Source organism: Chiloscyllium plagiosum, chromosome 12 (assembly GCF_004010195.1).
Source record: "Chiloscyllium plagiosum isolate BGI_BamShark_2017 chromosome 12, ASM401019v2, whole genome shotgun sequence".
Taxonomy (NCBI): domain Eukaryota; kingdom Metazoa; phylum Chordata; class Chondrichthyes; order Orectolobiformes; family Hemiscylliidae; genus Chiloscyllium; species Chiloscyllium plagiosum.
This window is the reverse complement of record NC_057721.1, coordinates 52,335,804-52,347,238: the sequence shown is the minus strand read 5'-3', so window position 1 is coordinate 52,347,238 and position 11,435 is coordinate 52,335,804. Positions and strand designations below refer to the sequence as shown.

Below are 11,435 nucleotides of genomic sequence, written 5' to 3'. Positions count from 1 at the left end.
TCTCTCTCCTTCTCCCTCCCTCTCTCTCCTTTAAGTTTCAGTCACAGCCACTGGAGAGGGAGAGAGAGAGAGGCAATTTAATGGATGGTGGAGACAACATTGTGCAGCCTCAGTCTGTCTGTACCTGCTTTCTCTGATCAAATCCCATTAACCGCCTCAGACGAGATTTGCTGCTGAATTATTGTAGTGGTGCTGAGATAACAGCCCAGGCGCACACCGCTGTGTTATTTGTTACCGTCGTTTGGAAATGTGTGCACTTTTCTCTCAGGAAAGTATAATTCTGGTGTGGTGTGGGACCCCCTCCTCCCTGTCTTGTCTGTATTTTTATTGAGGGGAGGCGGAAGCTGAAACCATTCCATCTCCTGCAAGTGACACGTTTGAACGACTCGGTCAGGCCAGGGCACTCTTTTTTTTTCCCCCCAGAACAAATTGTTATTAAAAACCAGGGAGAGATCACTGAATGGCCTGGTGATATTTCACTAGAGATCTAACCTTGTAACTGGAGAGGAGTTTGGGTGAAGCTGGATGGGGTAACCCAAAGTGAAATGGCAGCTTGTTTTGAGGGAGTTTTATTTTTAATTCTCTCTCTCTTCGCCCTCGCTCTCTGAGGTTTTTTTTTGCTCTCGGTTTCCCCGAAGCAAGATGGACTCTCTCGCTGTGTCTTGTCAGCCTTGGATCGACATTTTGCACAGCGATGCAAACTTGAGCTTGGCCTACTTTTACACTGCAAACAGGGTGATGGGATTTAGAGGAAAAGGGAAGAACGTTTTTGACTGGCGACTGCCTCTGAATTGTAACTTCGGTCACTGTACTTTTTTTGTTGCATTCGGTTCTGTCGAGTTCCCTGTATCAAACGAGATTTTTTTTTCCTCCTCTCTCACTGTGTTGCAAGTAGGTCCTTTTCCGGAACACCCGGTATTTTGACGTGTGGGTTGAATATACCTGTGATGCTATCTCACAAATTGATTTTTTGAAAAGTACTTTCTAATTATTCTTCATCATCGAAAACTGCAAAATGACAGTATATTGTACTATTTTACTACGTAAGGCGTAGTGTACGTCCCATGTGCCCAGTATGTATAGCACTGTCGTGTGGAGCTGACAGGTCCTGTAACTACTGGCTGGGTCTAGTGAGCCAATAGCTAGTGCAAGATTTACTGTCGATCAGAAACGGCATTCATCGTACTTCGACTTATTAACTCAATGCAGATGATATTGTTAACCCACTGAGTTTTGTAGCGTGCACCGAAAATCTTAAATCCACACTTTTAATTCATATTTCTGTTAAATACAGGTGTGATACTGGAGTATAGATGAATGTGTCAGAAATCTCAGGGTGCACTGTTTGTTTTGAAAACTTCAGTTCTTCAAATGGAATTGTAAGCAGAAGATCAAGAAAGTGAAGAATTCTTGTTGGAAGAAAAGTAAGGCTAAGGAACAAGTTTTGCAATTGGAGGTCGTGGTTTCTTAGTAGAAAATGTCTCTATAAAATAATTCAATTTCACAATTGATGAAAAGCATCTAACCCACAAGTGATAACTTGTGTGTAAGTTGTTAGTGGTTTTTCTCAGAGGGGCATGACTATCAGACTTTCTCGATTAATCATTAAAAATGCCAATTATAGCATTGTCTGGCCAGTTTTGAAGTTTATACTCAATATTAATGTGCTTTGACAAAGTGCATTATTTTGTGAGAAAACCATGTAAATTGTGCCTTTCTTTGTAAATTAGTCTGCAGTTGCTTTTAGTGTGCAATTTTGGTATATTCTAGACACCTTAATGATTGACATTTTTACACTAACATAAAAAGGAAAGCAAGTATATTTTGGCTAAAATGATATTATGCACTAACTATGCAGTTGTGTTAACAGATTCCTTCTCATTCTCTTCTCAAAGGTGGCATAACATCAACTTAGTGCTGGTGGTCTTGAATGCATGAAAAACTCAGTATGTATTGAATGTTACAACTGATTCCTTCTGATGCCCTTGTCAAAGATGCCATAACTTCAATTATTTGAAGATCTTGTACAATTGAGAAAAAACACAGCATATTTTGAAAGGTTTAGAGAATTCTGCATTCAAAAGTACTGTTATTTGTATTTACTCACAGTTGTGTTAGTGAAATCTGAGATCAAGGTATCCACTTTATGGCATTTCTTATCTCTACATATAGTATTTATTATATTTTGTAACATCCCTAATTTAGTTTTTCTGGTAATGTTATTTGTAATTAAATACATAATTTATTCCAGCTACATAGGTACATCTGTGATGCTGTTTGCTATTTGCACCACTCAGATGTAAGCCTTTTCAACTCCATAAAATTTCCAATTTGCCACAATCTCTTTGAACCATTGCAACACAACTTTCTTTTATAGCTGCAGTATTTTCATTGCACTGTGGTTCATAAGTTCTTCTGATTCATATTTCTTTCAGTTAAAGAGTGGTCCGGTGCTGGATTAGTATTAATAATTGAAGTAATTTCAAAACTATGTAGGAGACACTCTAGTCTGGCAGCGTCTGTGGAGAGAGAAACTGAGTTAATGTTTTAAATTCAATATAACTCTTGTAGCACCAGAGTTGTGTCAAACTCATAATGTTAACTCTTGTTTCTCTCTCCACAGATGCTGCCAGATTTCTTCAACGCTTTGTTTTTATTTCAAATTTCCAATGTATTTCATATTTATAATAATTGAAGATGTAGTATGAATGGTTGTAGTAGAGACCCATTTGTGAAATTGTAGAGTGTACTGTCCATGTAAATGGTCTTAATGAACCAGTTCAATCTAAGGAGTGGGTTATTGCTTAGCTAATGGTAGCATGAAAGTGTAAATGTCATTTGTGCTAAACTCTGAAAGCTGTTGTCAGAATGGAGAGAAAAATTGGTAACTATTTTAGTAATTATTTCCAAAATTTGTCAACTCAAATTGAGCCAGGGAAAAGAGCTTTGTTTGAGTGTAACATGCTGTTAATCTATTAGTGAACAATTGTAGATTGTATCCACAGGAAAAGAAATCCAAATTAAACTGCAAATGACTGTGTAATCTTGTTGACGTTAGTGACGCATAAGTTTTTGTGTTATTTTGATGTGCGTATTTGGTGAATTTGAGGCTATGTTGTAAAGAAAGGAAGATTGTGTGGTTTGTTCTCCTGTAGAATACATTTTCTAAGCTGTTTATAATTTTGTCAAACATTAAGTAACTTAAAATTCTGTCAATTTTTTTAAACTAATTTTCATAAGCCTTTCAGTGTAGTTGTTTCTGCACCACATGTCCAATTTTGCAGTTTATCTGGGATTACCGAGTCCAGCTTCAAGATCTGGGTAAGGTAGCATTATGTCTTTAACAGGTAAGATTGTGCATTGTCATATACCCTACTTGAGGTGGCCTCCACTGTTAATGTTAGATCTCATTAAAAGTGAATAGTCTTGAAGTGTCCAGCCTTGACATTTACAAATTGGTGGATCTCCTTGTGAATGTGTTAAGCTCTGAAATAGCAGCAAATGCTGCCCTCTATGCAATAATATGTCATCGTACAGTGCAAGAGGGGAATTTAAATACCTTGATTTGAAGATATGAGGTAACTTGGGCCAATTGTTGATTCAAATTAGTATCTGAAATTTCTGTTGGTAACTAATTTAACTTTGAGATAGTTACACAGGGTTGCATCTGAAAGAGCAAAGGCCACTATTGTCTCGTTTGTCTTAATAGTAAAACTCCAGTATGACGTAAGCTTCTGGCATACATAATGCATTCCCAAATAGTTCTTCTTGGTTAAACTTCGCATCATGAAAAAGCATGCTGCCTATGGCCTTATACAAGAGCCAGGATCAATCCAGAATGTGAATTAGTGGAACTAGGGAGCTGGAGGCAGGCGATGGCATACACAGTTTAGAGGAATTCAGCTCGTGGTGAGTATTTTTCTTTCTGAAAGTATTTCACATGAAGACTTGATTAACTAATTAATAATAATGATGGCTTGTATGAGATGATGGACTTAAAAGTTGAAAACATTTGAAAAGCCAGCATATGGAGAGTTATTCTGTATTGCTCGTTCTGTTAAGCTGAAGACAGATGTTCAGCTGAAGCAGGAGGGACAATACTCCAATTTAGGACAAGCTATTGGAAGATGTTATCTGGTGGATGAACCTGCAGTAATGCATTCACAGATCCAGGTTTCAGTGCCTGCTGATTATTTTGTAGAGAAGAAAGGAATTATTACTGAAACTTTAGTCCTGGATTAAGTGAAAATTTCATCCCACACTGCCAATGCTTTTCTACAACCTTTACTATCGGGAGAAAGTACAGAAGCCTGAACACGTGAAAAGGCAGGTTTTGAAATAGTTTCTACCCTGCTGTTTATAAAATACTGAATGGACTCTCAAGCTCTTAGCATTCGCCTGTACCTGTGTTTTTGTTTTTGGCACTGTTTACCTATTATTTACTTATCTATCTATTTAACTATGTGATCTGCCTGTATTGCTCACAAGGCAAAGCTTTTCACTGTGCCTCGGTACACCTAACTTCAATTCAATTCAATTATGGCGTATGATGCATGGTCATTCTGTGATCCGTTGGCACTGTGCTCACCCATTTTGTGGAGAGTTTTGATACTTACTATGCTACTTGTGAGGAATTCCTGGGACCTGATGTCTGCCTAAAGAGTCCACATTACAGAAGAGGTGCTGGAGGTCTTAAAATGAATAAAAGTAGATAAGTCCCTGGTACCTGATTAGATGTTTCCCAGAATTTTGTGGGAAGTTAGGCAAGAGATTGCTGCGTCCCTTGCAGAGATGTTTGTATCATGCAGCTGTTCATGGGATTGCAGGCTTAGATTTATTATAGATTTTTTAAATAGTTATTATATTTTACTGATGTAAGATTTTTATTGATTTTGTTTCATTAACATTAAAAAAAAACCAAACAAAAAATTGACTTTTGGTTGGATACATGAATAGGAAAGGTTTGCCAAGAGCAGACAGGTGGAACTAGTGTAGTTTGGGATTATGTTTGACACGGACTGGTTGAACCGAAGGCCTGTATGATTCTAAAAGCCAGAATTTATATGCATTTGGAAAGACTAGAACTGATAGGGATAGTCAGCATAGCTTTGTGCGTGGGAAATCATGTTTCACTAACTTTACTGAATTTTCTGAAGAGGTGACAAAGAAGATTTCAGGTAGAGTGGTAGATGTTGTCGATATGGATTTTAGCGAAACGTTCAACAATGTTTTGCATGATTAGATGGGTTAGTAAGGCTAGGTTACATGAGATCCAAGGAGAGCTAGGATGCAAATTGACTTGCAGGTAGAAGATAGGGGGGGATGGTGGAAGGTTGTTTTTCAGACTGGAAGCCTGTGACTAGTGGTGTGCCACAAGGATCAATACTGGATCCACTGCTTTTCATAATTTGCATAAATGACTTGGATGTGAATCTACTAGGTATTGTTAGTAAGTTTGCAGATGACTCCAAAGTAGGTAGGATAGTGGACAGTGAAGATGATTATCTCAGATACAACAGGACCTTAATCAGATGGGCTAATGGGAGTGGCAGATGGATTTTAATTTAGATAAATGTGTTGTATTTTAGGAAAGCAAATCAGGGCAGTACTTATATGATTGGGCCCCAGGGACTGTTGCAGAATAAACAGACCTGGGGTGCAGGTTTCTGATTCCTTGAAAGTGAAGTGGCAGGTAGACAGTGTGTGAAGAAGGCATTTGACATGCTTGCCTTCCTTGATCAGTGCATTGACTGTAGGAGCTGGGATCACGTTGTGGCTGTACATATTGATGGGGCCACTTTTAGAATACTGCATACAATTCTGCTCGCCCTGCAATAGGAAGGGTTTTGTTGAACTTGAGAGGGTGCAGAGAAGATGTTGCTGGGGTTGGAGGGTTTAGACTATCGGGAGAGGCTGAATATATTGGGGCTTTATTCATTGAAGCTTTGGAGACTGAAGGGTGACCATATAAAAATTTATAAAATCATGAGGGGCATGGAGAGGGTGAGTAGCCAAGGTTGTTTTCCTAGGGTGGGGAATCCGAAACTAAAGAGGTCAGAGGGGAAAAATTTAAAAAGGACCTGAGGTGTAACTTTTTCATTCAGTGAGTGGTGCATGTATACAATAAGCTGCCAGAGGAAGTTTGGAGTGGGTACAATTGCATCGTTTAAAAGATATCTGGATAGGTATATGAATAGAAAGGGTTTAGACGGATATGGGCCAAGTCCTGGCAAATTAGACAAATTGGGGTGTGTGGTTGATGCAGATGAGTTTGACCAAAGGGTCCATATGTGTACTGTGTGACTGCAGTAAGTGCCCAACCAAAACGTTTTAGAAGAACCAGTGACTCCTTTTTGTTTTGTAGGTTAAGAGCAAGGTGTTAATCATTGTGTTTGGTCCAACAGGGCACAGGCAATGGGAGATTGGGACCCAGTTGATTTTAGTAATCCAAAACCTCAGATAGGTTTGTTCTCAATACTCCAAGGCACTATTGGTGTTTGAGAAATCAACCTGGTCTATTGATGGGACTTGTCCTGCTGTTGGTTCATTTGGCTCAATATAGGAATTGAAAAGATTCTAATTGCTGTGTTGGTGCATGTTGTTATTTTATTAACTTAGCCTTGAGCAGTACCTTTAAAAACAAGATCTAAATGTACAAGATCTCGGCTGTCACTTCTGTCTTTAACTTTCTATCAGGTAATATATTAAACAAAGGCATTATCTGTCCTCTTGATTGGAAAAGATTCCATGGCATTATCTGGATTTTAATTAAAAAATTCTCTGTGTTGTGGCGGGTTTTTAGTCATTCAATGCAGATTATCTGGTCATTGTCACATTGTGGAAACTTGGTGTGAGTGAACTGGCTGCCATTTTCCCGCATTAAGTCAGTGTCAGTGACTGTAGGAAAAGTACTCCATTGGTTGTAAAGAGCATGGTAAGCCCTTGGATCATGAAAGGAACTATATAAATACACCTCTGCCTTTTAAGTAGTTTGTGTAAACCCTTTAGAATCGGCAACTTTTAAAATGTTCACATGCATTGTCTAATTTAGTTGGAATGGCTCTACTTGAGATTAATTTGCATCAGGAGAACGAAATTGTTAATTATGTCTTGATAATTGCTTTCAGCAATAGTACAGCAATATATTTCCGTATGTGTCTGATGGACAGGAGAATGAAAAATACATTTCTCAGAAAAAATTGATGGAATGTATCATAAATATATTGAAGTAAAACCTTTGTTCTTGGGCTGTATTTATTGTTGCTTTTTGTAAGATGGTAAATTGAAAGTGACATTAATAGGAATCCATGTTCCCATGTCCTGAAGTGCGCTGATAGTTCAAAATGGTTAATGGGTGACTAAAAGGTTTCCCTGAAACGTTCAATCAGTTAAGCAACTGAACTTTACAAACTGCTGGTTTTGACTGGCCATCTATTCGAGGACACTGTGTATTTTAGGTTGAGAGTTTCTGCCCTGGGTCATTCTGTGACTGAAGAGGCCTTTTCTCAACCTATGGATCTTTGGGCTCTTGGGTAGAATGTTCCATGAAGTTGTGGGCCCTGGAGAGCAAGATTTGTTGCCTTTTCTGTCCTTTGCTGTTGCTGTCCCTCATCATTAGGATGTGGTGACTCAAAGCACCGCGTAATTTTGATGGGCAAGTTGTAACTGTTTTGAGTGATTGGTCAAAAGCTCCTCCCAGTTATTAATGTCAGTGCTGCTTCATTTCAAGGACGTGTTCGGAGCAACTTTGAAATGTTTTCTTTTTCCTCTCCTGAAAAGTTGGTCAACTGAGAGTTGAGAAAGCAGAATTTGTTAGAAGTGATGATACTTGGCCAGATGGACAGTATCCAGTCTATCAAAGTTGATTTTGCAGAGGTTTTGTCAGAATGCTTATGGAGTTGTCTTCAAGAAAGACAGTAGTGCTTACTGGATAGTACACCCACTGAATCTGGAATATGCAGAAGAGACAATCCCTGATAGAATTTCTCTCGCACGATGTGTCACTGATGACAATACAGATCACAATACAGTACAGAATATGGTGACAATAGTTGCACTGTAGAGTTGGACTTTTGTTGACTTGCGGATGACTTTGTTGTCAAATATCAGCTGCTGTAGCTTGTAGAAAGCTGAGCTGCTGCAACTGATTTGTTTTTGCATTGCCCCATCATTGTTGGTTTTTTTTTAAAGAGAGATTTTGGCGACATTCAAGCACAGGGCAAGTTTCTTGTTGGAGAGATGAAGAGTAGGTTTCAAAGCTGTTGCAGAATAGGCAGTGACGCTGTAGTCACCACCAACTGTGCATCAGGTACGTCTGTGATGGTTGGTTTAGTTTGGCATGGAGATGACTACAATTGAAGAGCTTTCCTCCTAAGCAGTTTTAAATGCTGGTACCAGAAAAGAGTTGATCTTTTGAGGTGAATAGTCATTGTCAGAATTTAAATACTATGAGGATTATCACAACCTAGTTAGGTTTTCGAAGGTGTTTATTTCTTAAATCGTGCTCAACGATTGTAGTCATTACAATCCTGTGTTTTGAAGTTTCTTGGACTTCCACGGCTTTGAAATGCAATCCATAATGTCTCTCAATTTGCTGAGACAGATGCTTTGGTCAGATTGGTAAATACAATGAAGAGTTTTTGGTGGTGTTCTTGATTTGCTTGGCAACAAAGACCATGTTGGAGCCTTCTTCGGAAGCTCAAAAGCTGCACCATATCTCTAGAAGGATTTCCTCAGCCACAGGAAGTAGGTCATTCAAAGAATGTATCTCAGGACTTTTCCTGCCCCGGGCAAGTGGGAAATGCCTCCATGGTTTCCATAGTATGATTTGTTTTCTCTTTTGAAAACTGTCACAATTGGCACGTAATTGAGCTGGGTGGGGGTGGATGTGGGTGTATCTTTTTCCTCTTGATCTCTTAGAAGGGCTACATGTAATCTTGGGATGAGCAAATTTGAAGACCTCGGCTGTAGTACTATTGGAGCCACAGGCTTTGTTGTTTTCCATCTGTTCGATTGCTTTTGCAGCTCTCCCATCAATGGTGTTTCATCAATGTATTCTACCACATAATCTCCAGGCTATCCTGCAGGACCATTGGCTGCCACTGAGGACTTGTTGAAAACATTCTTTCTAGTGTTCACATATGGCATTGTCATCCTCCAAAAGGGAAACTCCATCCTGTGAGTGAATGGCATTTTGTCCATTTGACTTTGTTTGATAGATGGTCTTGATAACCTCAAAAAAGAAAGCTTTCCCATTTTATGATGGTCAGCGTTTATTAGATGTTTCAGGCTTTCTCTTCTCACTGTCTGACTTTGGGCATTGGCTTTGAGCTGTTGGAATGCTGCCACTTTGACTTGCAACCTTGAGTTGTACTGCCAGCCAATAAGGGCTGCTCACATGTAGAAGATCTTACATTTCAGTGTTATTGGCATTGATACAGTCTTGATGATAAGAATGATCTGGACAATGGAGACTGGTATAGCTGACTTTATTTAATCCAGTGTTCTGGAATTGAGCTGGATGTGTGAAGATTTTTTTTCTAATTGATCTCAAAGCTGGGCTTGGAATTCTGCTGTTTGGTTGGATTCCTTTAGATGGAGATTTTTTTTTCCATTGGGAATTTTGAATTTTATATCATGGTGCTAAGTGAATGTTGATTCCTGATCAAACAAATTTAGAGATCTGTCCAGATCTGGCATCTGTCCCCTGCATGAATACAAATCATTTCCAAAGCATTTAGATCTTGGATCCAAACAATGACAGGATGGTGTTTTATATTATTCATTCATGGTGGAAGAGGATGTTTGCTACATTGGAGTCATGCTGATCTCAATTTGTCATCAGGGGTTGTGATCGGAATTTCTGACCTTGGTTTCCCAATGGTTCTTCACAGGCATTGGAGTCATGGTTAACTCTGGCATGAAAGTCCCACAGAAGGATGATCTATTTTCTTGTAGGATGAAATTTAGAACATCAACATCAGGATAGAATGTTTCCTTCACATCATCATCACAGTCAGGAGTTGAGTCATAAATGCTGATGAAGGCTGTGACATGTTGGTTACAGTTGATGTTAAGCAATAGCATCCAGCATCTGCAGTTCTTTGGGTTTTTTTTTAACAGTTGATCTTAAAGTTCATCTAGGGAGTTCTGATAATACATTTAATGGCAAAATCAACACAATGTGGGTATGAGGTTGACTGTCAGCCTTCCCTTTCCTCAGACAAGCTACCTTCTCCAGGATTGTCTGACTGTGGGTACCTCTATCAGTTTGGATCCTTGATAGTTCATATGAGACAATTTCAGATTCTTTTTCTAGATGGCTACTCATGAGATAATCTGTGAATGTTCTAATGTTTCAAGTTACAACTTGCAGAGTGTGATTTCCCAGCTCAGAAAGTTGGACGACTTCCTTTTTGTCTTGTTAGCCCGGTCTCTATTTGCGGTGTGTGGAAGGTGTCCTGAAGAGAACTGTTCAGTCACAACGCTGCTATCCAAAGACAACCCTGTCCCAACACAGACATCCATCAGTCTATTTACATCCATCACTTGCATGCTTATTCTTGACTAGGGATTACTAGCTTCACAGGCCTGTTCACGTCAGCAGTTCTCTATCACTACAAAACTTGGCAAATGGTCCCTACAAAAAGCTTACGTATTAATTTGTTCAATGTGGCGATCTTGGAGTGTTGTCTTTATCAACATAATCTTGATTGGATGGTAGTCAAATTTTGTTGACGTGTTGAACCATGATGACCAGACTACCTTGTCGCTCAACTGCCTTCTATCTCACAGCTGTGAGATGCACAGTGTTCACCTGTTCTACTATTGAGCAATCTTTGGATTCCACATTGTCTGGTACCTCCAAATCCACCGCATATTCACCACAACCACCCAACCCTGATTTTGTCACCATGGATGGCCATACCAGAACAAAGAGTTTACGACAGCATCAATCCAAGGATTGCCTGAGCGCTGATGGCACTCCATTCCAACCAGGTCAGGGTGGTGATCCAGGGAAATCAAACGATTGTGCTGCTTTTATTTCCAGAGGAGGGGATTATTTACCATCAAACTTGGTACTGTTCCTCATTCCCACTCTTGATAATAATCACATTGCTCTAATTGACTTTGCTGCTGCTGATGTCATAACCTGTTGACAATCTGTCCTGGTTCCATAAGAAGAATGGCTACAAAGGCATGATGCTATGGAATGAATAATATGTATTAAACTGGACTCAATGAAGGAGCCAATTCTTGGTGCAAAAATGAAAATTTTTCTGTACCTTTCTTTTAGAATTTTGTTTAGATTCAGCTTTATTCTTGCACTTCCTTCACAGATGGTAAATATGGCAAGTTTTTATTAAAAATAAGTTGGCCCAGATTTTATAACAGCCTATCATTATTCCGCAATAAATGAGAGGTGCATGTGGGCA

At 39.2% G+C, this 11,435-nt stretch overlaps 1 protein-coding gene across 8 annotated transcripts in view; it reads left to right on the top strand.

Annotated features, from left to right (window-relative positions):
• LOC122555258 (HMG box transcription factor BBX) overlaps positions 1-11,435 on the top strand; it is a 223,432-nt gene that overhangs the window by 1,135 nt on the left and 210,862 nt on the right. For 4 of the 8 annotated variants that reach the window (XM_043701073.1, XM_043701072.1, XM_043701071.1 and 1 more), the window contains exons 2-3: positions 1,295-1,424; positions 1,896-1,946. The exons of 2 other annotated variants lie outside the window; for them this stretch is intronic. The gene's annotated coding sequence lies outside the window, so the exon portion shown is untranslated. The remainder of the gene's footprint in view (positions 1-1,294; positions 1,425-1,895; positions 1,947-11,435) is intronic. 2 more of the 8 variants (XM_043701069.1, XM_043701067.1) reach the window with 1 other exon arrangement.